The 26,921-nt window shown below is 29.2% G+C and overlaps 1 protein-coding gene across 1 annotated transcript in view; it reads right to left on the bottom strand.

Moving 5' to 3' along the window:
- Positions 1–26,921, bottom strand: part of LOC107444500 (diacyl glycerol kinase 1) — a 411,787-nt gene that overhangs the window by 326,858 nt on the left and 58,008 nt on the right. The window contains exon 2 of the mRNA XM_071186108.1: positions 1,422–1,487. The gene's annotated coding sequence lies outside the window, so the exon portion shown is untranslated. The remainder of the gene's footprint in view (positions 1–1,421; positions 1,488–26,921) is intronic.

Below are 26,921 nucleotides of genomic sequence, written 5' to 3'. Positions count from 1 at the left end.
GCAAACCTAGTTTTAATTATATTTATTCAAAATTTATAATTATTCCACATACAATTTTAATAAATTTAAAATTTCGTGCAAATAACGTATTTTTATTACTTTATTTGTGAGCATTTTTAAATTTTATAGTAAATACTTTGCAACAGTTAAAATCAACTCATTTATTAAAGAAATTATAAAATAAATGCATCTAAAAACTATCATTTGATAACCAGCTGAAAAAACCGTCGCTCAAAAAATATAAAGCAAATTGTATAAAAATTTCACTACAAAAGTACGAAACGAAATGTATAAAAAAAAATCCTTTTTGAGTCCGTGCTGTTTTGCTATACAAAAATGAAGTTCTATATGTCCTACCAACAACCTCTTAAATTATTTGTTGGCATACATTACTCATTTTTAAGTAAATGAAATTTAAAGATTAAAACCTTAACTAGAAATAAATGTATCAAAACATCATCATTTTGTAACAAATTGCGAAACTTCACTTCAAAAGCAAGAAGAAAAATGCATAAAAAATGATCAATTTTGAGTCTTTGTTGCTTTGCTATGCACATTGATACATATTATGAATTACCTCTTGGATCATGTGCTGGTATGCAATATATATTTCTGAGTGAATGGATTTCTAGGCTTAAAACCTTAAGTGGAAAAGCCATTTCGATGAAATAAGCAAATATATGATACGACTCGTATTAGGCATGCATTGAAATCTTTATGGGGGATGTACAGCCATTATTGCATTAGGATTATATTTTAAAGTGAATACAGACAGTAAATAGAACATTAAATGGAAAATTAGAGTTTCAAAAGTTTTATGCACTCTAGAGATTTGAACTACTGGAATTGAATTTAAAATTGGAAATAAATTTATCATAAGCTAATTGATCCCCGCATGTTATACATGAAAAGAAAAGAATATTGACGTTTTGAACGGATGAAGTTTTAAATATATGTTAAAAAAAGAAAGAGGAAAAGCTAAAATATGAAACTACATAAATAATTAATAAAATTAGCATTTGTAAGAAGAATAAGTCAATAACGCATCTTAATATAAAAAATATAATACTATGAAAGTATTAACTGAAGAAACTTAGCAATATTTAACTTTTTGTACTGACAAAAAAAAAATAAAACAAGCTAAACAAAACCGTATAACAAAAAAAAAAAAAATAATAATAGAAAAATGGATTAATTCTCATCCGCCTATTTTTACTTTTTATGTCTTCTTATTCCTTCAATTTTAAAATTTTGCTGATATATTGTTTGCATATTTACTATTTACTAATATATATAATTTGAGTATTTAATAATATATTGTTTGTTGACATCATTTGTATATTTTTACAAACTGAAAATGATATAATTTGCTCGTCATCAATAAAATGAAGTATTTTTCATGCATACATAGATTTACTTACAAAAACGCTGTTGTAGTCTCGTCAATTGCAATCCACAATGTTTATAATGACTGAGCTATTCGGGCCCTGAAACGGCAAAAAATCAAAGTAAATAAACATTTATTAATTTTAAGAATGACAATCATGAACATTGTATTCATTTTTATTTCTTAAATTCCAATATTAAAAAGTTTTATACATTCCAGACATGTTCGTTAAACGTTGATTTTGTTGCAGTTCCCGTAAATGGTCCGAAAACAATAGCACGGCATTTCAATAGCCAGTTAAAACTTATATGGTTGTAAAGATATAATCTGTAAATCTTGATTTCGTCACAAAACTGTAAGTTAAGCTGTTTAAAAGCAATAGTAATGTAACAATACATAGATAAAACTTATAAGACTGTCATAAAAGGTATATGTGTATACTGTACAATCGAGACCTTAAACAATATGATTTTGTTGCAGTTGCTGCAAATTATATTTTCGAAAACCAATAGTAATTTAACTAAACCTCATTAAAACTTTCAAGAATTCACGCATAAAATCTTTTATAGACAATACTTTCGACATAATTGCTATGACTTTTAAAGTCGAAAATGGCATCGAGTTTTAGGCAGAAGTTAATTGCAGTTCTAAATACTCCAATAATTTTAAGCTGGCAGATACATAAAATTAAAATACGATTGGGGAGTTACACTCAGTGTATACCTTCATTGTAAGGTATAAACATTTAAAAAATATTTAAAAAACAAAATTTAAATTTGAAATCTGCAAAAAAATATTTTTTTTTTGTTTCATTATTTTATTTGTTCACTAGATTCTATAATTTTTTTAATATCTATAATATTTTTAATATTTTGTTGATTACTGACTTTTGTTAACAAAAAAGAGCTGTTTTTACATCTTTTGTACAAGCAGTCCTTTTTGTTATATACTAGCTCTTCATGTATTCGTGACTTATGACAACAAAGTATGTCAACAAAGTATGTCAACAAAGTATTAAGTAAAAGTGGAGTAAAAATTCGAAACTATCTCCTCGATTCTCAATTGCATTTTGTTGCTTTAAACATTGTTAATTTAAAAACGATGTTTACATACTCTGAATTATTTAATTAATTAATTAATTAAAATAAATTTCCTTTTTTTTTCTTTACCGTAAATTTTTCCAGGCCACAAGCTTTCAATTATCCAAAAAACGTCTTTTTTTAAAAAAAAAAAATACTCTTTTCCAATGCATTTTTTCAGTTAAATTAGAACTAATTCTTTTTTAATTATTTCTAAATTTAAAAGTTTTTCTACAAAGGTTTTGATTTTTGAATGTGAATTAAATTGGGCAATTATAATGATTGTTATCTTTTTAAAACTAACTAGTGGGCTGCGCCCCCTGCTCGCTAACGCTCGCCAACCCCCGAAAATTGCTACGCAATCTTATATGGTTTGCTTCGCGTACCAAGATCGCTTCGCTCGCTACTAACTTAGGTACATTGCAAATGCACACAATTCTAAGAATTCAAAACAATCATTCAAATCCATATAAAAAAATTACATCTTTTTAGTAAATACTAAGTCATTAAAATAAATTTGAATTCAAATAAATGACATGTAATTCGTTAAACCTATTAGAAATGTGCTATAGTATAATTCGTGATGTAAATCAAAAATCGTCAAATAAATTCGTAATGTATAAATTCGTGAAAAAAAGCGCTTTCGACAAAATACTAAAATAGAGATCTATCGACAAAGACTACTCACTTCTGCCTAGCTTAATAGTATGAGATTGCCGCAGCTGATGCTCTCTGGTTATTTCAGTTTCCGTTTTTAAAAGCGCTATATGTTGAGTCACCTCAGATAGATTTGGCATGTGACATTTTTAGCGGCAATCATGGGTCGATTCGCCGTGTAACAGAAATAGTAGCGTAAGCAAAACAAAGCAAACGTTGCCACCGGCGGAAAAGAAATAAAGCCAAAATTTGGGAGCCACGTAAGAGAATTATATATATTAGATATTTAGATCTATTGGTAAACAGAAGTGATTTTTCTAAGTAATCATTTTTTTAAATAACATTTATGTTGTTATAACGTTATATTGTTGAAACAAATTTGATGAGTTCACATCCTTAATTTAATATTTTCACTTACCAAGCGGTAGAATATATTAAATACTTTTTTTTTGCCTGCATCTCATTGTGCATGAAGCTGATTCTTAAGTTCTAAATCATTTAACAGATCTCTTTAACTGTAATTTATAACAGTATATTAATGTCATTTGCTCAAAAATAATAATTGTTAGACCACCTTTCTAAATAACTTTATCTTAAAATGTAAGGCAGATTTACATTATAATACTAATAAAAAAACAGCAATTCTCTTAGTTTTAAACTCTTGAATTAAAAGCGTAATAATAGCAGTACAGGAAAATAACTTTAAGTTAGGGATTAAAAAATATTTATAGAAAAGCATGACTTTTATTAATTTTATGCTGACTACAACCAAAACAATAAGGAGACGAATGAGGAAAAACTGGATCACACCACGTGATTTTCTGGCCAATAAAAATGCACCGACAACAATGGAAAACTGCGACACCATCATTAGAATTTTATATATAGTAAGATATCTTAAAAATTTACGTTTATATCATAATAATAATTTTATAATATAATAGTTTGGATCGTTAGTTTATATTGTTAGTTTTTTTTAATGTAACGATAAGATTACAAAAATGATTCTACGAAATTTTTGAAAAGCTGCTATTAAAACCCCTCAAAACAAATTTTCACATTTTCTATCAAAGCACTGGAAAAAATAGGGTCAAAACAATTAGAATAGGGTTAAAATTTACCGTGTTTTTGGCTTTATGAGAACACCAAAAAGCACGGTAATTTTTACCGAAGCGTTTTGGAAATATTAACAATACAATATGATTGTATAATATGTGTTAAAATGTGGTAAATGTGATAAAATTTAGTAAGTGTTAAAATGTGGTAAATGTGATAAAATTTATTAATTTAATTACAATACATTACAGCAGTGTTTCCCAAACGTATGACTTTTGCGCACCCTTTCTAAATTTTTCGTAACGATTCGTAAGATTTCATGCAAAATTTAACTTTTGTTAAGCTTTTTAATAGAAATTAAGAACATTATCTGACCTTTAATACATCTGCTTAAACTATTTATAAGAAGTGATGGATAAATTTTATTATATAGTTTATTTAAATATTAAGACATTACCTTTTACACCATTAGGAAAGTAGATTTCTGAAACTACGAAAATTCCGCAGTAATTGGAAGATTTAGGTTTTCAAATCAACATTTGAGTAAAAAGGAAGAATAAATATTCCAATTTCTGACGAGTCACTGATGAAGTCATTAAAAGTTAAAGGTGGAATTAAAAGTCTCTGGTTTGAGATTGTATTTGACAATGAAGTTTAACGACGACTTTGAAGCTCTAATAGACAAATAAACCGCGCTTGATGACTTTAATCGCTAATTAGCTCTTCTCGATCGCAATCATTATTAACCCTTTCAAGACCAGTTTTTTTTTCTTTAACACACTTTTAAAATTCAATTTAAGAAAAATAACAATATTCTGCCAAAATATTAAAAAAAAAATTCTGTGTGTATTATTGGGGGACTGGGACAAATGTGACCTATCGGAATTTTTAGACGGGACACATATGTCCCAATGGCGTTTCTGTTCTTTTACGACCGAAAAGGTTAAACGATTTTTTTTCTTTTTCAAAGTGCTTTAGTAACGTTCAATATGCGTAAGGTTTTTTTTGGAATATTTTCAAAGAATTCTAGAACTATATATTTAAGCCAGGCATTGCCAAATTATCTTTAAGTAAGACTCCTAATTCCCTGCATAAAGGGAAAATAAAAGAGAACAATCCCGTAACACTTTTCCCTAGAGGGAAAATGAATAAGGAGTTATTTGTTGACGTGGTTAGCGCTGCGTATAAACTCGCCTAACTATATTGTTATTCTTATTACGTGAATTTTATTTTTATATACTTTCATGAAATTCATGTCTTTTCGAAAAGGAGTTTTCTTTGGCTCTATGCTATTTTTTTCTATGTGTAGGGAAAAAAATCACAGTTTTTAAATAATACGAATACAACAGTCAAACTTAAACGAAAATTCAAACATACAAAGATATTTTTCTAAGAAAAAAATCGTAAATCTAATAAAAAAAAACATTTATTGCTAAATACGTAAACAAGTATGACTAAATTAGCACCGAAACAATAAATATACACTCATTAGAGTTTTCACTTAATGCTAACTCAGCAACCCACATTAAACGGAAATTCGAAAACATCTTATTCTAAAAGAAAAAAAAGTATTCTAATAAAACACTTGTCACTAAACATGCTAATATGCTCTAAATTAGAAATAAAATTCAGGAGATTTGCACGAATTACAATTTTCAACTAATGCTAACACAACGGTTAAATTCTGATGGAAATTCAAACTCCCAGACGAAGAGAAAAAAAATGGAATCAAACAAAAAACCACTTATCATCAAATGAGTGAAAAGGTATACTCAAATTTGCAAATAAAATACAACGGTTACAATCTTATCACATTTTTTAATAAGAATAACACAGCAACGCAAAGTGAACAGAAAGTCATATACAATAATATATTTTTCTGGGGAAAAAAATAGAATCTGGTAAAAAAATACCTACAAATAAATGCGTGAATAAGTTTGCTCTAAATTAACAATAAAATATAATAGTCATACTCTAATTGCAACTTCTATGATATACTAGCACAACAACCCAAATTAAGCGGAAAATTAAAAACCATATTTTTTTTCAGAGGGGAAAAAATGTATCAAATAAAAAAACACCCATTACTAAATGTGCAAACATGTATGCTGAAATTGGCTGTGAATTATAACAGATAAACTCTCATTACAATTTTTCAGTAATGCTAACAGAGCAATCCAGCTATAATGTAAATTCAAATAGACAAGCGTCATTTTCTAAGAGAGAAAAATACTGAATCTAATAAAAAAAAAACACTTATTACTAAACGTGTGAATAAATAACCTGTAAAATGGAAATAAATTATAAAAAGTTTGTTCTCAGAACAGTTTTTAAGAAATACTAACACAAATAAAGTTAAACTGAAAAACATTTTTTACAAAGAGAAAAAAGACTGGATACAATTAAAAACAGAACACCTATCACTAAATATGTGATTAAGTAGGTACTAAATTCGCAATAAAATACAATACATATACTCTCATTAAAGTAAAGTTTCTAAATTGAAGAAACATCTAATCTCTTGGCAAAGAAAACTGCATCCTTTCTTATAAGGACAGCTTAAAATATGAACCAATACAATATATTTACGTCTCTGGGATTAGAGAGCTGCGGTCGTGACTTCGGAAATCCGGACTACAGAGAATAGAACTTCCTTTTTTTTTTAGAAAAAATCTTTGAGTTTAAAGAAAGAAAGAAACTGAAACCCAGAACAATTCTTTTCCTTTTTTATACTTTGGCCTTGAAAAAATAAATACAATTCTTGAAGGAATGTTGAAATTTGAAATTCTTTTTTATTAAATGCAACAAATAGTTTTCTTTTTCCCAACATATGGTTATCTTCTTTAACATGATACAACAAGAAAATATCCTCAAATAATATATATATATATATATATTNATATATATATATATATATACACTAGCTGGATATCCGTTCTTGGTACGGGGTGAAGAAAAAGCATCGATTTTTTAGCGCAGAAAAGCTCTACAAAATCATGCACGGAACTTTTAGACAAAAACCAGGTATAATAAAAGATAAAATGACTTCACTGTGTTTTTTTATTTGTTGCCTTCTCGGTGACTTTACGTTATTAGATTTTGGAAAACACATTTTTAGTAGGTCATCTCATCAAAATAAGGACTAACTGTATTCCAAATCATCTGGCATAATGCTGCTTCTTAAGGCAACTCATGTTATTTAAGATTTACCATAGTCATAGCTACTTTCTCTTGTACTTATGTCTTCGTGGAAATATATGAAATCTATCATAAAAACATAAAGTATTGGCGCAGCTTTCATCGGTATCAAATTTAGTCCAAAATACTAAGTGTCTATATAAGATTATATTAGGTACCTATTAAAACTGAGTAATTATAATTACTGGCATCAGGGTATACCCTGATGCCAGTTATGTCCATTACCAAAATTAGGCATCATTGGTGTCAATATAGTGACTTTTTGCTGTACTACATATCGAATAAGTGTATTTTTTCCATTAATTTTTCTTTTTAGTTCAAAGAGTATTTTTTTATTTCAATTGATACTAATGAAATAAAAAAGACGCCATTTTCCTCTTCATGTAACGTAAATGTGGGTAACTTCCATCAACGAAGTCAAATTTCTCCCAAATATTTTATACTGATGTTCCCTTGTCTTCTAAATTTGGTTCAAAAGGACAAGGCTTTGGAGTTGAGCACTAGTAGTCGTAAACCCAAAATTGTGTCGGCTATTCAATGACGGTTAGGAAATATAAAATAAAAATATTACTATTGGAGCCATGGTGGCCAAGAGAGTAGAGTGCTCGCCTCCCAATGAGGTGGCCCGGGCAAGAATCCCATAAATGGCTTTTATTGATGGGATTCTCACCGCACCCGGCTCTCATCGACAACATTGTTGATGTAAAATATTCTCAGTCGTAGACGGATCATGGGTTAGAGTCCCCTTGACGTCAGGATAACGGTGGTTTTCGTGGTTTTTCTCTCCATGTAACGTAAATGTGGGTTAGTTCCATCAGAAAAGTCCTATAAGAAGGCAATTTTCTCCCAATACTTGATACACGAGATCCCTTGTCTTCTGGATAGGGTTCAGAACTACAAGGCTACGGAGTTGAACATTGATATTCGTAATCTCAGAATTGTGTCATCTGTTTGACGCCAGTGTTAAAATAAAATAAAATCATGATGATTTCAAATTGCATGTGTCCTGTTTCGGGGCAGGTGGGTCATTTGGGTAAAGGTTCTACCATTTCGTGACTGTCAGCACAATATTGGCAATTTGGTCGCCGATTTTACTTCCTATACAACCACCTCATAACAACTGATCTGAAGCTGTTCGAATTTCGAGCCGGTTCCGAACTTAAAGCCGAACTCCATCTTCCCAATGACCGATTAGTGCCATAAGGCTTAGGTCATCGTAGCTCATTTATTAAAAATAATATAAAGAATTTATATTAAAAAAAATAGAGTAAATGCTTTTTAAAAACTAGCATGAAAAATTCTAAAAAATATCAAAATTTTAAAACATTTCAAACATTCTTTAAATAACGTAAATATTTTAAAAATATAGTCTCAAAAATCAAACAAAAATCAAACAATCAGACAAAATACTAATTATATATTATAAAATAATATCACAACATATTTTACAAAATCAAATCCTTTCACTCGTTCGAGTATTATTCCAAATACATATTGTTTAAATATTTTATCAGTGAATTGCCGCCAATAATTTAAAGCGATAGGGAACGGGTGCTTCAAATTTCGAATTGAACACGACTTCAATGCTTTGTTCTCAATTTTCCGTTCGCACGAAAACGACTCTAAACGATTTACTGTTTTAACAAAATTATGTTGAGAAGAATTGCCTGCTAGCTATAAACACTCTCCTTTAAAAATCCCTTTACCGTAAACAGAAAATGAATAAACTTACTACTTTCAATAGAAAATATTTTAACAGCGATGCAAATAAGGTCTTAACTATATTTCCCAGAGTAACAGTATAATTTTATGCGTCTTGTATTTTGGATCATATTCATTTTAAAATTTAAAAACGGAATGTGGAAATTCAACAGATATTTGATGAGTTCCAGCTATTTTATTGAAAATCACGCAATTCATATGGAAATAAATCTATGAAATTTTAAAATAAATATGGAGTGTAAGAATAATAGTGACCGACCTACACCCGGAGGAGTTTTCGGAGAAGGGTTCGACCCTTCGTCACGTGAGAACCAAACATTACAAAGTTACAGTAAAGTAAAATTAAAACTAACAAAGATCGATACACTTTAGAAAATATCAGAATATCGATGACGTGTAAATTTAAAACAATAAATCAAATATTTTAAACCATGTCGGAAAGTAAAAAATACGAAGTGGATAAATGAACGCAAAATGTGCCCAAGCAAGAACAGATAGTTCAGCATCCCCAATAAGATTTATAAAATTGAGTGCAACTATAAAATTGTAATTGTTTTTTTTAAATCGTAAATGGCACATATAGAATGAAAATTGACAAGTATTAAATAAAAAGATATTTTAAGGAACAATATAAGTGTATGTTTGCTTTTTTGGGGGATAGCAAAAAATATATAAATAAAAATTAACTAGCCCTTGTTTATATTATTTCTGGTATTTAAAAAATATTGGAGTAAATTCTAATAGTTGTAAGTGAAGCGTTAAAGAAATGGATATACTTATTAAAAATATTATAGTACAAATAATTTTAATATTCTTGTAAATCAATACTTTGCACATAATCAGAAATGCTATTCGAGAAAAATATAGTAAACTGTATAAGAATGACAAATTTAACAACATTCATATAATGTTAAGGTGGAAAAGGTTAGATGTTTCGAGTGTTCGAAAAAAGGAGCCTATACTCAAGACCCAAGAGACTTAAAAGCCGTTTACGATCTTGATAATGTTTTAAGCTAATGAAGTTCAAGTTTTTATTTTATCAAGTATATCTTTTCGTAGCATTTTATGTATAATAATGATCCATAAAGAGCAAATGCAATTTTATTTAACAACCAAATAGAACATTTTATTATGTTTTTTTTTTAAATTTAATTTATCTATTAAACTTAGATAGTTTTTAAATGGCTTAGTTATATTCTGAGGTTTTCAAATGAAAGTTAAAAGAATATGTTCTCTTAAACTTCTGAAGGGGAAAAAATAAAGAAAAAGGGGTTGTTATAAAACGACTGAAATAAATCTTCGAAATTATTTCAAACGATAATTTAAAGAGTATAATTTTTATTTATTCTTAATTAATTCATGATTTAGATAATGCAATAAAATACCAATTAAGAACTATTTAAAAACTGTAAGCAAAAACAAATTAAGCTTTTGTATGAAAATGTTTAGTAAAAAAATGCATTATTAAAATTTTAAAAGTAACCAAAAATAAATATCAGGCTATACTTTTTTGAATCATGTAACATAGCACTGATGTTTGAAATCATGAAGAAGAAAATAAGATAAACAAAAGAAAAAGGTAATCTTTCGAAAACAAAGAAACCGTAATTCGACACAAAAACCGATCAGAAAGAGACAGAGCAATATTTTTCCAAACTAACCAAAGGATTATTAGAGAAAATAGGAAAGCAATGTAGGTTAGAGTTATGGAAGAAATATTAAAGTATCCGTGTTAAAGATTGAACATAGTGATAAAATAGTCATTTAACTCTTCTGAAACAAGCTGTTTCTTTAAAAATATGCTTAGCGTATTAAAGTTGCTCAAATTTTCTGATGAAATTTGTTTTAAAAATGTTCTCAGAACAATGTCTTTACTGTATTTTTTGAAGATCTTTCGACAAACAAAATAACCAAAAAACCTAAACTAAAGTGCTTTACGCGTGACCAATATTAAAATTTTAAATTATATTTTTATATATGCATCATTTTGCTATAAAAAATATTTGAGCTTTAAAACAGGGAAAAATCTAAAAAAAATTTTTAAATTATTGACTTTTTTTTAAAAATGCCAAAGTGGCGATATTTTTTCATCCAAAATGAAACCCATAAACATGGATTTTCAAAAATGTTTCGCGAAGAAAAAAAAAAAACAATTTAAATACCTTACACTTAAAGCAAAGCTATAATTTAAAACAATATATGCCATCGTGCCGTGAAGAATTACAAGGATTTCAGAACGAACAAATAACTTAAAATATTTTAAAAATAATTAAACTTTTTTGAAAAACGCCAATTTGGCGATATTTTACTACCTTGATGAAAATTATCGAAATCAATGCCTTATTCTCAGTTTTTGGAAATTTTAATGAGTCCAGATAAGGCAGTAGCGAAGTAAGTTTTTAAATATTTAAAAATAAAACCGCAGGTGCTTTTCATTTTCTCAAAACTGAGGCTTTCTCGCTATATTGACGTTTTATGCAATTTGCAGAATAAACATGTGGGTGCTGGCTAAAGATAGCCTAAACTTGACCTAACAATTTTAAACAACTGTTACAAACTCACATCAGTTAAAACTCGACTTACTCATAAAAACTTTAAAAAAAAACATGTTGTTCTTCTTATCATAGATAAATTAGAAAATAAGTCTTCACATTTATAGAGGACTTACACATAAAACATAATATGAGATATTCTAGTATTAGAAAATAATATTTATTTACTCTGTTTTGATGATCATTTAAGCAAAATCCTTAAACTCAACATTTCTCATACATTAAGATCACTAATATTAAGCATTTAGGCTTGACAATATTTTGGCTTATCTGATGATCAGTTACACTACGCTGCAGGATTAAGTATGGACTTCAGTGTGATTTAATCTCAGGCAATAAGAGTAAGCATTATCAGCTCGTACTATTACTGTTTGCATTTGAGTACGTGCTTGAATTTAAGTGTTATACGTACGTGATACGTGCTATTTAAACGTATTTAAAAAACAAAAACATTTTGATATTTTTTATTTTAATAAATTTCTTTGTAATAGCATCAAGTAGGACGAAATAACCCAAAATGGTGGGAGGCAACCAAGGTTCGAATCCCTTCGATAACTATTGCTTCGCATACTGCTTCTGGTTAGCGGAGAACATGGTCTTAACGGTGGTTGGGAGGCCTTTAAACTACGACTTTCATAAAAGGCAAAAAAATGCATATTGAGGGTGATGATTGTGAATCACCTTTTACATATTTCAAATATCTCTAATGCGCTTGAAGTATAAAATTATAATATTGCCATTCTAATGCCTCGCTAATTTTCCCTTTAATGAGAAATTAAAGCTATTAAAAAAATTTTCGGACAAAAAACTTAAGTTAATCTGTATGTTCCCGGATCAGTAAAAAGCGAATTTATTCTAAATGAATTTATAAACTATAAAAATGGGAGCATGTAATAGAATACAGTATTAATAATGCGAAAGCATTTCCAGGAAATAAAAAAAATATTTTCCCGAAACTAGAATACATTTTTAGAACGAGGGAAATTTTATATTTACACTACAATACTCAACAATGACAAGAAACTATTATATTCAGGAAACTAAAATAATAAAAATAGTATTTTGTATGTATTTCCAACAAACAATACTAACCACCTCTTTTTTTACAATTTTACGAAAGTCTGTTGAATACGCTCGCTCTTATTCTATTCACTCCCTTTAACAATAATAATGAGTGCACTTTAAACATTTCTCTGAAATCTCATCAACAAAGCCTCACGTGTACTTCTACTGACTTTATTTTCTAAATATTAAGTATTATGTAGTACTTAGACCCTTAACGATCTTGACATTTTCAAGAAAACGGTCATAAAAATACCTATTACTTTTATTCAAGAAAATTATATAAAAAAGGTGTATCTACAATGTACGTATTCATTTTCGGTTTTAAAATTTTTATTTTAGCTTGAAATAAAAACTCGACATTTGCTCCATATGTAGTATTTATGTCCATGTAACACTGATTCCATAACGTACGCGATATTAAACATTATTTTATCACAGAGCACAACTAAAGATAACTTATGAGTTGAACAAAACATAACTTAACGTTAATTGAGGGACAGTGACCATATATATAAATATNGGTGTGCGGTATTATATATACTACTTGAGCAATATTTACGGGTAGATCTGTATTTTTAGTGTCATGTTAGCTTTGCAGGCATACATTTATTTTTATGGTGATTGACTGTAACACTTTTAGCCAGTCACTGACCGTCATCAAGTAGTGAAATGTTTTAGAAAGTTACAATAAGGTCTTCATTCGAGTTTTTTTTTCAGACAACAAAGGATTTCTATTTTCATTATGCTAGAATTTAATTACTTTATTCAATCAGACACTAAATTCTTATTTTTGAATATTTTCTGTTACATTTCAGGTAATGAAATGAAACAAACCATTTTACTAAATATGGATTTGTTAAATAAATAATTCTAAGAAGCTGAATCATTAAGATATTACTTTATTCAAAACTTCATTCGCTTCGAAAATAGACTGAATGGAAACAACAGTTGACATGTTTTAAACGCTCAAAAATAGACCTCCTTTCAAGATTCTCTAGACGTGATTGGTTTTTATTGAAATTACATACATTTGCTGACTTGTGTGCTCAATATAGGCTTATAAGTCATTGTCAAGTAGAAAATATAGATAGAACAATTCAGAGAAAGACATCACGAAGAATACATCCAAGGTTACGGCGGGATTCGAACCCGCTACCTCCACGCTTAACAGAGCGTTCTAGACGTGAATGAGAAGAAACAAAAGTGTTGGTAAAATTGCCATAAAAAATGGAAAAATAAAGGTGTGAAACGAAACTAAAACGAATAACAGCCGAGAGAGAAAAAGGATGAAAAACAGAACAAGAAAAACTACAGCCAGGCTAAAATGTATTTCCACGCGTCATGGAGAGGTGGTGAGGAATAAATGTCGTTAACAAGGGAATCGGCAATCACCTGAATAAAACAAGATTCTAGGATAGTAAGATGAGTTGATGTAACTAAGATGGAATTTTTTTTGGTATTGTTGAAATTGAATTTATGCCCAAGATTTGTGGTTTTTGTAGTTCTGTTTCTCACCTTTATTTTCCCACTTTTTTCCGTTTTTATCACTTTTTTTCTCCTCATTTTCGTCTGACAGGCCTTGAAGATGGGCGCCTATTTTGAAGCGCTTGAAACACTCCGTCATTTCCAGTTTGCATATAGATAAGTTAAACTTATAAACAAGGTTTGAAAAACTTTATAATCAATTCTTTTCGTAGCTTAAGATGACCCTTAATGTGAAATCTCGAAAAAGTAATAAAAATTAATGACTAAATATTTACAAAAAAGGGAAAAAAAGAAGTTAAAAAAAATGAAGAGGCGAAAAAATTTAAATTCTCAAAAGAGAATAATTACATTTTAAAAAGAAGGATAAAAATAAAATTAATAATACGATATACAAAAGAATAAAAGAAACCATTACGAACCGGAAAACAAAGCAATAAAAATAGTTTTGCATTATTCTGAACAATGCAAACAACCATCCTTTTCAGAATCTTACAAAAGGGTGCAGCAGAATCTGCTGATCTTTTTTATTAATATTATTCAGTTCTTTATCTCTCCATCTAAAGTATTTAATGAGTGGGAGTGTGGAATTCTATTGGAATTTCATAAACTTAATCGAAAACGCAGTCCATCGACTTGAAGTCGTTTTTCTATGATAAACGTTTTTTTTTTTTTCCCTAAAAAAAATGATGGATTTGTTGATTAGTACAGGAGAAGTGAGAACAAGTCCTTCCAATTCGAGAATAATGTTCTTTTTCATTTCGAAGGAAATGACGAAGAGGAAGTTTATATAACCCGGAATTCGAAATAAATCGATTTTCTAGCGCTTTGGGACTTATGATGGAAATTTATTTCATAGTTTTGAAATGTCTATTGGAAAAGGTAGTTTAAGTTTGGCTTCCCTTACTGCTGTTAATAATGGTAGCAGACGCTGTTAGCGGCGTTGTTAAGCGCCTAATATTATCGCTTAATAGAAGATGGAATACAAGTCAAAAGACATCACGTTTAAATTAGAAAAAAAAATAGAATGAGGAACCAACATGGCTGCGGGAAATATTTCCGCTATTCGCGGCCGGAAATAATTCCGGTTTACTTTACTTCTCTATTTCTTCACAAAATTTCCGTTTTGAAATTTTTCTTAGTCTTACTTATAAAACAATTATCTTTGCCTTCTATATATTTATATTAAAAATTTCTTAGCATATCCGAAATTTGCAAGATGCAATAGCGAGCAAGGATGTAGCCTCTAATCTATTTAAAAAGAAAATATAAAATGGCTGAAGTATATAAAAAAATTTCATAATATAAAAGAAATAAAAAATGACGTATAATAAAAAAAGAATAAAAATGCTAGTTCCAGAGTTGGCAAATAAACAGCGAGCTTACTGCTGGGACTATAATATATATTATAAAAAAAAGTGTACAAAAATAGTTAAAGTATGAAAGCTGTGGTATTGAATAACTTAACCAAAATAAGAGTGCATAGTGAAATGAAAGTAATAGCGAGTAAATTCTTCAGTTTTTAGAAAAGTTAAGTAAATATGAATGTCTGACCATCAAAACTTGGCCTAAATCATGTTATAAAGCAGTGTTCCCCAACCCCCGGTCCGCGGACCGGTACCGGTCCATGGATCAAATGGTACCGGGCCGCCCATTTCATTGAAACTGAATTTATACCCCAAATTAAAAGTATCTGAGTTCCATTAAAAAAAATATTATTTAAAAAAAAGGGGGCCCCGAAAGTAGTAACATAAATTTTTGTAATATATCATTGTCTCCGATTACCCCCAGATGGAACCGTCTCATTGCAAAGAAACAAGTTTAGGGTTCTCATTGATTTAATGTTCTAGTAAGTTAAAATGCTAAATCACGTTATATTTATTTTTGGTGTAACTGTATTTTGTTTGGAAGACATGTTTAAATACAGTTGAATTAGTCCCGCAGTAGATCGTTAAGACAGGGTTCCCAGCAGATCACCGAAGTCAAGCATCACTGGCTACTGTCAGTGTGCGGTTGGGTGAAAACTTGGATCAGTCTGCGTAGGGACCGAGGGTGTGCGGTATTGGTCCTCATTAAACTGTGTTACCGTAAAGTGCTCGACTTCGCGCGCAGGTTGTCGGACTACCGAAGCGGGGGTGCCATCCCCTCCGCAGAGGATCAAAATTGGGATGGCATCACTTCGGATCATCCTCCGGGATGTTTCCCAGACCGTCGCCAATAGCCCATCGTGTAGCTCCAGTGCGACGTAAATTAACAACAACAACAATTAAATTAAAATTTATATGATGTAAATTAATATTAATATATGTAATTAAAATATTATATATTAAAATTAATATATGTCATTAAAAATTATCTAAAATATAAACAATCAACGTCCCCCCCCCCATGGGCCGTGGTAAAATTATCAAACGTTGACAGGTCGGCGTTGATAAAAAGGTTGGGGAACACTGTTATAAAGTTAAAGAAAATTTTTTTTTAAAAAAATAGGGAGAAAAAGATACACTTTAAATTAGCTAATCAGCAGGAACAATTTGTCAGATCTACCACTAGGGTCTCCTCGGTGCTATGAATAGTTTATTCGTGCGTATTTCAAAGAATACATTTATTTCAAAAATATGCAGATGGGAATAAAAGACGACATGTTTCAATTGCTCAAAAATAGGCGCCTATTCTCAAGATTTGCTAAACGTGAATGACGCCTGGTATATATTGAATCAAGATATATACCATTGTTCTAAGAATCAATAAAAAATTGCCGATTTCCAATAAAAATAACGTTTTTTTTCTTTCTTCAAAATTAGCTTTTGCTTGAATCTTGATTACATTAAAATTTTGATGAATTTTGATTAGATTAAAACATACATTACAAGAAATACTCAAAGTCTGGTAAAACCTACATTTTACCAAAGTGGCTTACTGTAAGTCAGAAGCTTTAATATGGTTTCATTTCAGTCTTTGACAAAACCTCTGAGACAACTAACATAGTAGTTACCCAGCCTTTTTGGTAAAAATTAGGTTTTGCCGGTAAGGCCTTTTTCTTTTACCAAAGTGGCTCGATAAAAGTTCGAAATATTCTTTAATATGATTCCGTTTCGGCCTTTCAGAGTAAAACCTAGGAAATGCCGAGCCATTTTTATGATTCCAAAGAATTACTGGTAAAACATAGAATTTATCAGACTTCGTGCTTTCACTGTAACATTTACACTAGCTTTTATTTTTTAAAACTTTATTATTCTTCAGATTTAAGAAATATATGGGATCCGGATCTAAAACAATTTCAAAAGCTGAAATAATATTTAGATCACGTTTTTTCCAAATATAACTTTTTTATATTTCGTGTTTTATTACCGGATGTTCATTTTACCGTTCGATGTGATGTCTACTAATTCTATTTTAGTGATCCTTTGTTTACAAACAAAATTACCAGTTACTTTTTTTTTCTAGCTACAAAAAAAAGAAGAATCAACTGAATATTTCTATTAGATATCCTCTTAAACTTAACAGAAGCATCAAATGCTTTTTTTTTTAAAAAACTTATTTTACATTTTTTTTTCTCCTACTATATATTAATTTAAGAGTGCAAGAGTACAGTTCATATAAAAGTTTACGTTTCTTAGCAAAATTCGTTTCGAAAAGAAAAATATAAGAAATAAAATTTTCAATTTAATTCTTAAAAGTGGGTGGTATGGTTTTAGAGTAAAAACATCAAGCGAGTAAAGAGAAAAATGCTTATTTTTTTACGAGGAACAATTTTAATAAAGTTTCCTGAAGAGTAGTTCAAGAAGAGAAATAAAAAATAATTTTGTAAATTAATTTTTCAAACTAAACAACTTCAGAATTTTCATATTTTCTTTAATTTTAAACAGCATATTTTCTCTCTTTTTAATATTTTTGTTTTTATTTTGCTCAAAATTTAAGTATACAGAAGAACAGCATTAAGTAATTCTATATAAATTTCCAATAAAAACTATTTAAATGTTCACTGGTTGTGAACAGGTATTAACACTAAACCAATAATATCAGTACCTTGAACTGCAATTCCCAAAACATTTCCGATAATCCTAATGAGATGATGCTTTCAAATTTAATCATATTATCATGCATCATTAATTATCAAGCTTAGGGATGATTAAGTAGCATGGTCCAATTTCATCAAAAATAGGGTTCAATGTAATCCAAATATTTCAACGATGTAGGATGTTCCAGGTTAAAAAAAGGCACAAAGTACCTTCAGATCTAGAACATTTATTTTAACGTAATAAAGAACCATTTCAATGATTTTCCATTTCGCTTCCATCGAAATGGAGGATTGAAGTTTCACCCTCTATTTTTCGTGCCCGTGATTTTTCTGAACTGAGAGTTAAAAAGTATTGTGCCAAAAAGTTTAAAAAATCTATTTCTTATGACCGGAATCAAGTCTATTTCTCAATCTATACACCAGATGGCAGAACCAGACTATTTGTGATGTATTTAGAGATAGTTAATTTTAAACTGAATATCTGCACTCATGAAATTAAAAATGAATACTATATTGCACTTACATTTAGTTTTATATAAGCATCTTGAATTTAAAAAAAGCACTTTTATGAACATTTTCTTCAAAATTACGTAGCCATTAAGGGGTTAAATATGCTAAAAAAGTTGAGCAAACGAAATTTTAAGTTACATTCTGTTAAGTTTTCATTCTGTAATTGCATTTCAGTGGGCAGAAGTTCACATATGGTATTTTTTAAACAAGTTTGACTGATGATCATTCGCGAAAATTCGCTCAAAAGCACTTAAAATTACAAAACCTTTCAAACAAAGTAGAATAAAAAAAATACGTTTCAAGTTGATAAATAAAAATGTCCCTTTCGGCTCATCGAATTTCAGGTCTGTACTTGCAATCCTGGTGGTATTTGACAGTTAGTAGTTCTGATGACTAAACATCGAAGGTTTACTTAATTTATTCAATGGTACTTTTTGTCAAATTTTTCCATGCAGCTTCCCAATCTTATAAAAGGTGTGCGTTAAAACAATATTAAATATTTTATTTCATAAGCATCGTTGAAAAACCGACCCAATGTTGAGTTTACGACTACCAATGTTTAACTCCATAGCCTTGTCATTTTGAATTCCATCCAAAAGACAAGGGAATTCCTGAATCAAATATTGGGAGTAATTTGTCTTCGTGGAGGACTTTTTGATGGAACTAACCCGCATTTGCGTTACACGAAGAGGAAAACTATGAAGACCTTCCACGGTTAGCCTGAGAGTAAGAGTACTCTATCCCATGATCTACCTACCACTGATTAAATTTTACGTCAGCACTGCGGTCGATGCGTGGCGGGTGCGGAATTCTTATCATATCGTTGGAATTCGAGCCCGGGTTCACTTCATTGAAAGGTGAGTGCTCCATCCCCTGAGCCACTACAGCTCAATATTAAGTTGAACCCCGAAACTGACAATTTAATACAGATAGATTTTTCAATAGTTTTTTACGTATTTCTTGTATTTAAAGCATGTCATGACGCTAATTAGCCATTCATGCTCTAATACAAAAAACCATAACAAAAGTTGTAGTATTATTGCGGCGTATTGTAGTATTAATAGTATTTCAATTGAAATTAATTGAAATACTATTTTGATAAATATCAAAATCGATTGCTGTCAGACGGATAAAAAAAAAAAATAACACGAATGTCTTGCAAGTTGATAGTTTTCGATGTTTCGTGTTTTTTTTTTTCCATCCGGGTTCTTTCTTATTATCAAGATTAATGTAATGTACACACACCACCAAGAGCATTATTTTCTTTTCTTATACAATTGTCCGGCCGGATTTCCATTTACATTTCCCATCCTAATACAAACAACCATTATTTCCGTTCTTCCATCATGGACTTGTCTTATTCTCCAGATAATTATTTTTTTCTCTTTTTTTTTTTGATCAATGACATGAATTTCATGCGATCACTTCGACAGAACTGCAACATAGTTGGCCAGAGAACTTACCAGGCGAAGATCACCCAAGTATCTTTCATAATAAGTAAATTTAATTCGGTTTCATATTTGCTATCAGTTTAACTTTTCAAATCCAGTTAAACCTCATTTACACGAAATCGCTTAACATGAAATACTGCTTTACGTGAAATATACCTTTACATGTTAGGTCTCGAGAGAAAGCAATCAATTTATATTGTGTATTAAATGTTTAACATGAAATTTTCAAGATAATTACCTCTTAACATAAAAGGAAACTGGACGCAGTAAAGATAATACGCATGTGAATAAGGTGCCAATTATTTATCTTAAGGAATGTTATTTCTATTTTTTCCCCTTTGTTAGAAGTAGTACGTAATATGTATTAATAGTACGCAATAAATTGTTTTTATGATCACGCAATAAATTGCTTTTAAGATGATGATGCTAAGATAACCTTGGTATCCTTGAAAATTCTACTCTGAGAAAAAAAAAGTAGGATCAAAACTAAAAGAATATGGTAAATCATGTTTCTGATTTTATGCGAATACAAAAAAGGTAGGAAATTTTTAGCGAAACATTTATTAATGATTTCGGAAAAATTAACAATAAAATATGGTTTTATAAAATGTGATAATATTTGGTGAATATGGTAAAATTTGGTAATTTTATCATGATACCTTAGAGCATATACGGTTACATTTACTTTTCAGTTTTGCATTTTTAATTAAATGTGTGGGTAATAAGAACTAGAATTTTGAAAACTAGAATTTCGGTAAAGCGCTACCATTTGGATGGAAAACTTTATAAATGAATGGTTTTAATACAATATATATTTGTTTTATTAACCAGAAATATGATTTTTTTCCCACTAGAAATATCTACACCATACAGTACCGTAATTTTATCAGAATATTTTTTTAAAATTTAACTTTAATTCAATAAAATATTTGCTTTTATCTCTGTACCAACGTTTCGTGCGAGTCTATAAATTAATACACATTTAGTAAAAAATACGAAACTGAAAAATAAATGTAATTAAATAACTGGATTTTATGATATGCTCAAAGATATCATGACATGTTACCAAATTTTACCACATTTACCTAATTTTATCACACATTATAAACCAATATTTAATTGTTAACTTTACCAAAATCTATACCAAAGAGCTTTTATAAGAATTACGGAAGTCTTGGGCGTTCCATTAGAGCCAGAAACACGGCAAATTTTACCATACTCTGGTAGTTTTGACCATATTTTTTCAGTTAACTGTCAATTAATACAAATTCTATTTTTTTTAAAGCTGCGATGGCTCAGGGGATAGCGCGTTCGCCTTCCGATGAGGTAAACCGGGTTTGAATCCCAGTCGATACGAATTCCTCATCCAGTTTGAACCGACCACAGTGCTGACGTGAAGTATCCTCAATGGTAGATGGGTTACAGTCCCCTTGCCGTCGGGCTAACCGTGTGAGATTCTCGTGGTCTTCCTCTCCATGAAACGCAAATGCTGGTTAGCCATCAAGAAGTCCTCCAAGAAAGGCAGATTTCTCCCAATACTCGATCCAGGAGTTCCCTTGTCTTTTGGATCGGGTTCAAAATGACAAGGCTGCGGAGTTGAACATTAGTAGTCTTAAACCCATAAAATTGAGTCGGCTGTTTAACGACAGTTATAAAAAAATATATACATAAAAATTATATTTTTAATGGACTGTGTAAGACTAAACATTTGATAATAAAGAGATATTTGAATCAATAAAACAGAAAGCATGAAAAATGATAGACATGGGTTACTTATGCTTAATCACATATTAATATCCCTTTGACACAGATAGGACAACCGTTTACATATTATGTTTTTTTTTGTGGATGCTCTATTTACAAGCAAAAATATATTTTGATATTTTTTAATAATAAAAAAGCAATCTAATAGTTACTACAAAAATCTGTTAGATTATTAGAATTATATTTGTACTACAATATAAAATCCAAAAAAAGTAGTTTGAATTTATTTTTATTATTATTTAAAAATTTATCAATAATTGATTTTATAAGTTAAAGAAATTTCAATAACGATTAACTATTTCTCATCAATCTAAATAACTGCATATAAGTGCAAAATTTAAAAAAAAATTTTTATTTGTAAGTGAGTAAATATTTTTCAGTGTATAGTAAGTGATATAATATTTTTCACTCATTTTAACCTAAACTAAAATGAGTGAAAATATTATATCACTACACATAAGAATACACATAATAAAAAAAAAGTTTGGAAAATATTTTACGTGGAATATCAGTGTAAGTGAATTTTTTTTTTTTGATTTAACTTATTTGAATCAAGTAGACGAGAAGCTCAAATGATCAATATAATGTACCTGATTAGGTCACTTAGGGATTATTTTTATTTATTTTTTTATTTTAAGGGCACTTTCTGAGAAATAGTTTCTCCTCAGACTATTAAGTGATTGAATCTACCGTGAATTGCTTACATAATCAGGGAAATGATTTCGGACGAAATGAGATTGTCTTCCGTGGAATTTTGATACATTCATCCATTTATTTAGATATTCCTTAGAAAAGGTACAATATAAAAATATATTTCTCATGTAAGTTCTTGTTTAAATGCGATCAAACCAATTTCTCCTTGACAGAGCAAACGAAAAATACCGATTTTTCCCTTTAAATTTTTCTATAAAAGAATTTTTTTTCCAGATATTTCAAATGTATTGTTGCTTGCTTCGTAGGTGGCTATCCATTCGACGTGGTTGGTAGAATATCGCCTGCCGTGGCTTCGATCAGGGATCACATCTCTTGGTGTCGGGAAAATTTGTTCTTAGTGGCTCAAATTCGATTCTAATGAAAACTCAAAGAAGGTTTCGGAGAAATAAAAAGACTGGTTATCAAAGAGACGTAAAGTAATTTACACAGTTTGAAAAATTTTATTTCCGTAAAATTACTGAGTCTCCTGGGAATCTTTTCCGTATTTTTACAGAAGCTTTCTGTTTTTAATTCCCCGTAATTTTGTGCGTGAATCCTGACGCAACTGATTTCCAATTATCAGGAAACTTTCTATTTTTGTATCTGTTTTTAATTCTCTGTAATTTTATTTGCGAATCCTGACGCAACTGATTCGCAATTATCAGAAATTTTCTATTTTTACAGAAACTTTATGTTTTTAAGTCTCTGAAATTTTACATAAGAATCCTGAAGCAACTGATTTCCAGTTATCAGGAAACCGGGGGGGGGGGAAGCGGAGGGGTTATAATTGATATTTTAGTCAGTTTAAAAAAATTAACTTAAATATTTGCATTGATATTAGAAAATAATGACTTTGATTTCCCCTCATATCTCGTTATCAAGCTTCCAATTAAAGAAATTTAAAAAAATTATTGAAAACATTATTTTAAACTGTTCGTGCCCCAACGTCAGCACTCCTAGCTTTTTAACTTGATTCTAAAAGACAGGTTATCTAAGATTAGGAAATCGGTAGTTAGTTGATAGTTTCAAGCCGAAATTTCTTCCACTTCAAAGATACTCTAAATCTGAGGGCTTAAAGTATCTTCTTTATCAAAAACTTGTGGATTTTTATAGCAAAATGTTTTCCAAAAATCTCAATTTTTTTCACAATTTGTCACTTGAAAACTTCCGGTACTAAATACTACACTTGTGCCACGGTTTTATATTTTAGGAAAAGTAATGCGGAAAATTTCTAAACTTTGTGGAATTTAATGGCAAAATATTTCCTCAAAATCTGAATTTTTGTTCAAAATTTTTCGCTCAGAAACCTCCGGTACTAAATACTTCAGTTGTGGTATGGTTCTATATTTTTAAAATAAAAAAGGCTAACGTATTTTAAGGGACGAAGTGAAGAATTTAATCACTTTATCACTTCATTCAGTAAATCACCCTTTATCTTAAATCAATTTTTAAAATAATAATAATTTAAATTTATTCATCATTAAGCATATTATATCATTTGTTCGAAGTCTAATTGTTATTTAATCCATCTTCTTATAACTTAATATTTGTAGAAAAACAAAATAAAACTTTATTAATTCGCTTAACCTAATTATTAAAACACATTTGTCCGCTTGCATAATTCTTCTATCAGAAATAAGGATTCGCAATTTATTTTATTTTATTTCAAATCATACAAATGTTTATGAAACTATCTGGTAGAAATAAAATTTTCAGCTGAAGCAGGTACTGTATTTTTTTAATTCGAACACAACTTTTAAAGAAGATTGATACTTATGTTTGATATGCATCAAAGACGTGGAAATTATTTTTATTTGAAAAATATAGGGTGATTGTAAACTTGAAAATATCAAACATAAAACAACTCACTGTAATCTATGAAACTAATGAATTCTACAATTAAAACAAAGTATTTCCGTATTTATTCCAAGTGTTTCCAGTTTTAAATACAAATTGAATATTTCCGATCATGTAGTTAAAAAAAATCAAAATGTGTCACTCAAAACTTTTGCAAAAAAAAACAGCCAGAAAGAAAAATTCAAAAAAAAAAAANAAAAAAAAAAAAAAAAAAAAAAAAAAAAAAAAAAAAAAAAAAAAAAAAAAAAAAAAACAATGAAATTTTTTTTATTATGTAGAGAGAAAAAAAACTCAATTTGAGAACTTTCGTATTCTTTGAGAAAGTAGGCGACGTGGGAAAAAGTGGTTTAACCTTTTCCTAACACGTGGGAAAGTAGGTGAAAAGTTGTATCGATTCTTTCGTAATCGATAGATAGTATCGGAAAAGTGAAGGAATCAGTTAAAATTATTGGGTTTAAAAATACATGCAAAAGCAGATTCTTTAAAAAGAAACGATTCGGTAAAATAAAAAGAACAGTCTCCTACAAGTTAAATGTATATAAATCTACATTTAAAAACTATTACATATTGGATATCAATAGACTTAAAGAAAGCAATACGTATAATTGTAATCTAAGAAATGCTGATTTAAGACGTGAAATAAATACATGGATATTATTCTATATTGCAAAAAAACTGATTTATGTAAAATAAAAATATGGATATTAATCTATATTGAAAAACAACTGATTTATTGAAAATAAATAAATGGATATAAATCTATAACTTCATAATTATAGATTTATAAAAAATATAAAAATAGATATGTATAAAAATTATCGATTTATGAGGAAAGAAATTTTATTAATATAAAAATGTAAAATAAAATTGTTGAATAATAAAAATATCTGCACCATAAATCTACTATTTTAAATGTAGAATTTGGTAGTTTTAAAGATTAGAGTGAATTGTTTTATGTTTGATATTTTCAAGTTTACAATCACCCGAAACATTTCAAATAAAAAAGGTAATTTTGAACACATGTTTGGGGGAATTCCCACGCTTTTCATGCATATAAAGCATAAGTATTAATCGTCCTTAAAAAGTTTTGTTCAAATTCAAAAAATACAGTACCTGATTCAGCTGAAAATTTTATTTCCACCAGACATTTTTTATGATTTGAAAAAAAAATTTGCGAATTCTTATTTCTGATAGAAGAATTATGAAAGCGGACACATGTGAGCAACATTAATTATTATTTGTTTACACCACCTCCTGTCCAAGATTGTATAGTACTTTTCCCCCATAAAATTCACACTTGCCTCAAAATGATGGGTCATTGTGAAAGCCGTCTCTTGGTAAATGGGAATGAAACATTGAATAACTAATATACGTCTTGAAATATTTATAATTTTATTACTAATCCAATTTTTGCTGCTCTTTCCTTTTAGTAATAAATTTCCATCAAATACTTTACATGCATTCATAGTTGCTCGCATTGACTCTATAGATAATGTTAAAGATTACGTTTGCCACAAATATATTTCTAGTGATTTTTTTTATAACGAGAAACTTCATAACGATGGAGCATGAATGCAAGAATACATCATTCTAAACATGAAAGCTAACTAATAAAAAAGTAGCAATAATATCTTTAGTTTTCTGAAAACTGATTCCTATTGTCTATAAGTAATTATATTCTTATAAAATCATCAGCTGAATATCCATTCTTCGTTAGGAAAAATAGTAAATAATAAATCTATAAATAGCAATAATACGACATCATGCATAAAACTGAGAGGAATATATTGACACAATTAGCCAATTTCAGGATCAGCAGCAGAAAGACGCATTGCGGGCTCATTTGTTTACTATTGTGGGCTATGAAGGGAGAATAGCGTCATCTATTTGTAATGGAAAGTCATCTGAATGTGATGACGGTTTTGAAAAGGTAAATAATGTTACATTTATCCGAATTTGTATTATTCATTATCATTTACTTCCTTTTCAAGTGACTTTGGGTTATTAGATTAAGCAAAAACAAGATTTAGAAGCTAATCCCCTTAAAATAAATATTTACAACATTCATTATCATTTAACATAACAATTGATAACTCACGATAGTAAAAATATACCACAATTATCAGCTATTTATCTCTTTCTGGGGGCGTGGAGGCGTAAAAAACTATAATAACAGCACATAGGAAATACCTATATTAGTATATTTTGGACCTATAAATACAGCAACTATTACCAAAATACCATTAACAACTATTAGCAAAATTTATGAATCATCATTGGCGTTAATAATAGGAAAAAGAATTATGAAGAAATGGAGTCGAATTTTTACTGTCCATCGAAATCTTTTATCCATTAATTTGAATCTTTATTGCCTAAATTTTACCTTGGCCTTAAATAACTTTAGTTGATTCTAAAAGACAGGTTATC

This window comes from Parasteatoda tepidariorum, chromosome 1, assembly GCF_043381705.1.
Source record: "Parasteatoda tepidariorum isolate YZ-2023 chromosome 1, CAS_Ptep_4.0, whole genome shotgun sequence".
Taxonomy (NCBI): domain Eukaryota; kingdom Metazoa; phylum Arthropoda; class Arachnida; order Araneae; family Theridiidae; genus Parasteatoda; species Parasteatoda tepidariorum.
The sequence above is the reverse complement of the archived record's forward strand: the minus strand, read 5'-3'. Positions and strand labels throughout refer to the sequence as shown.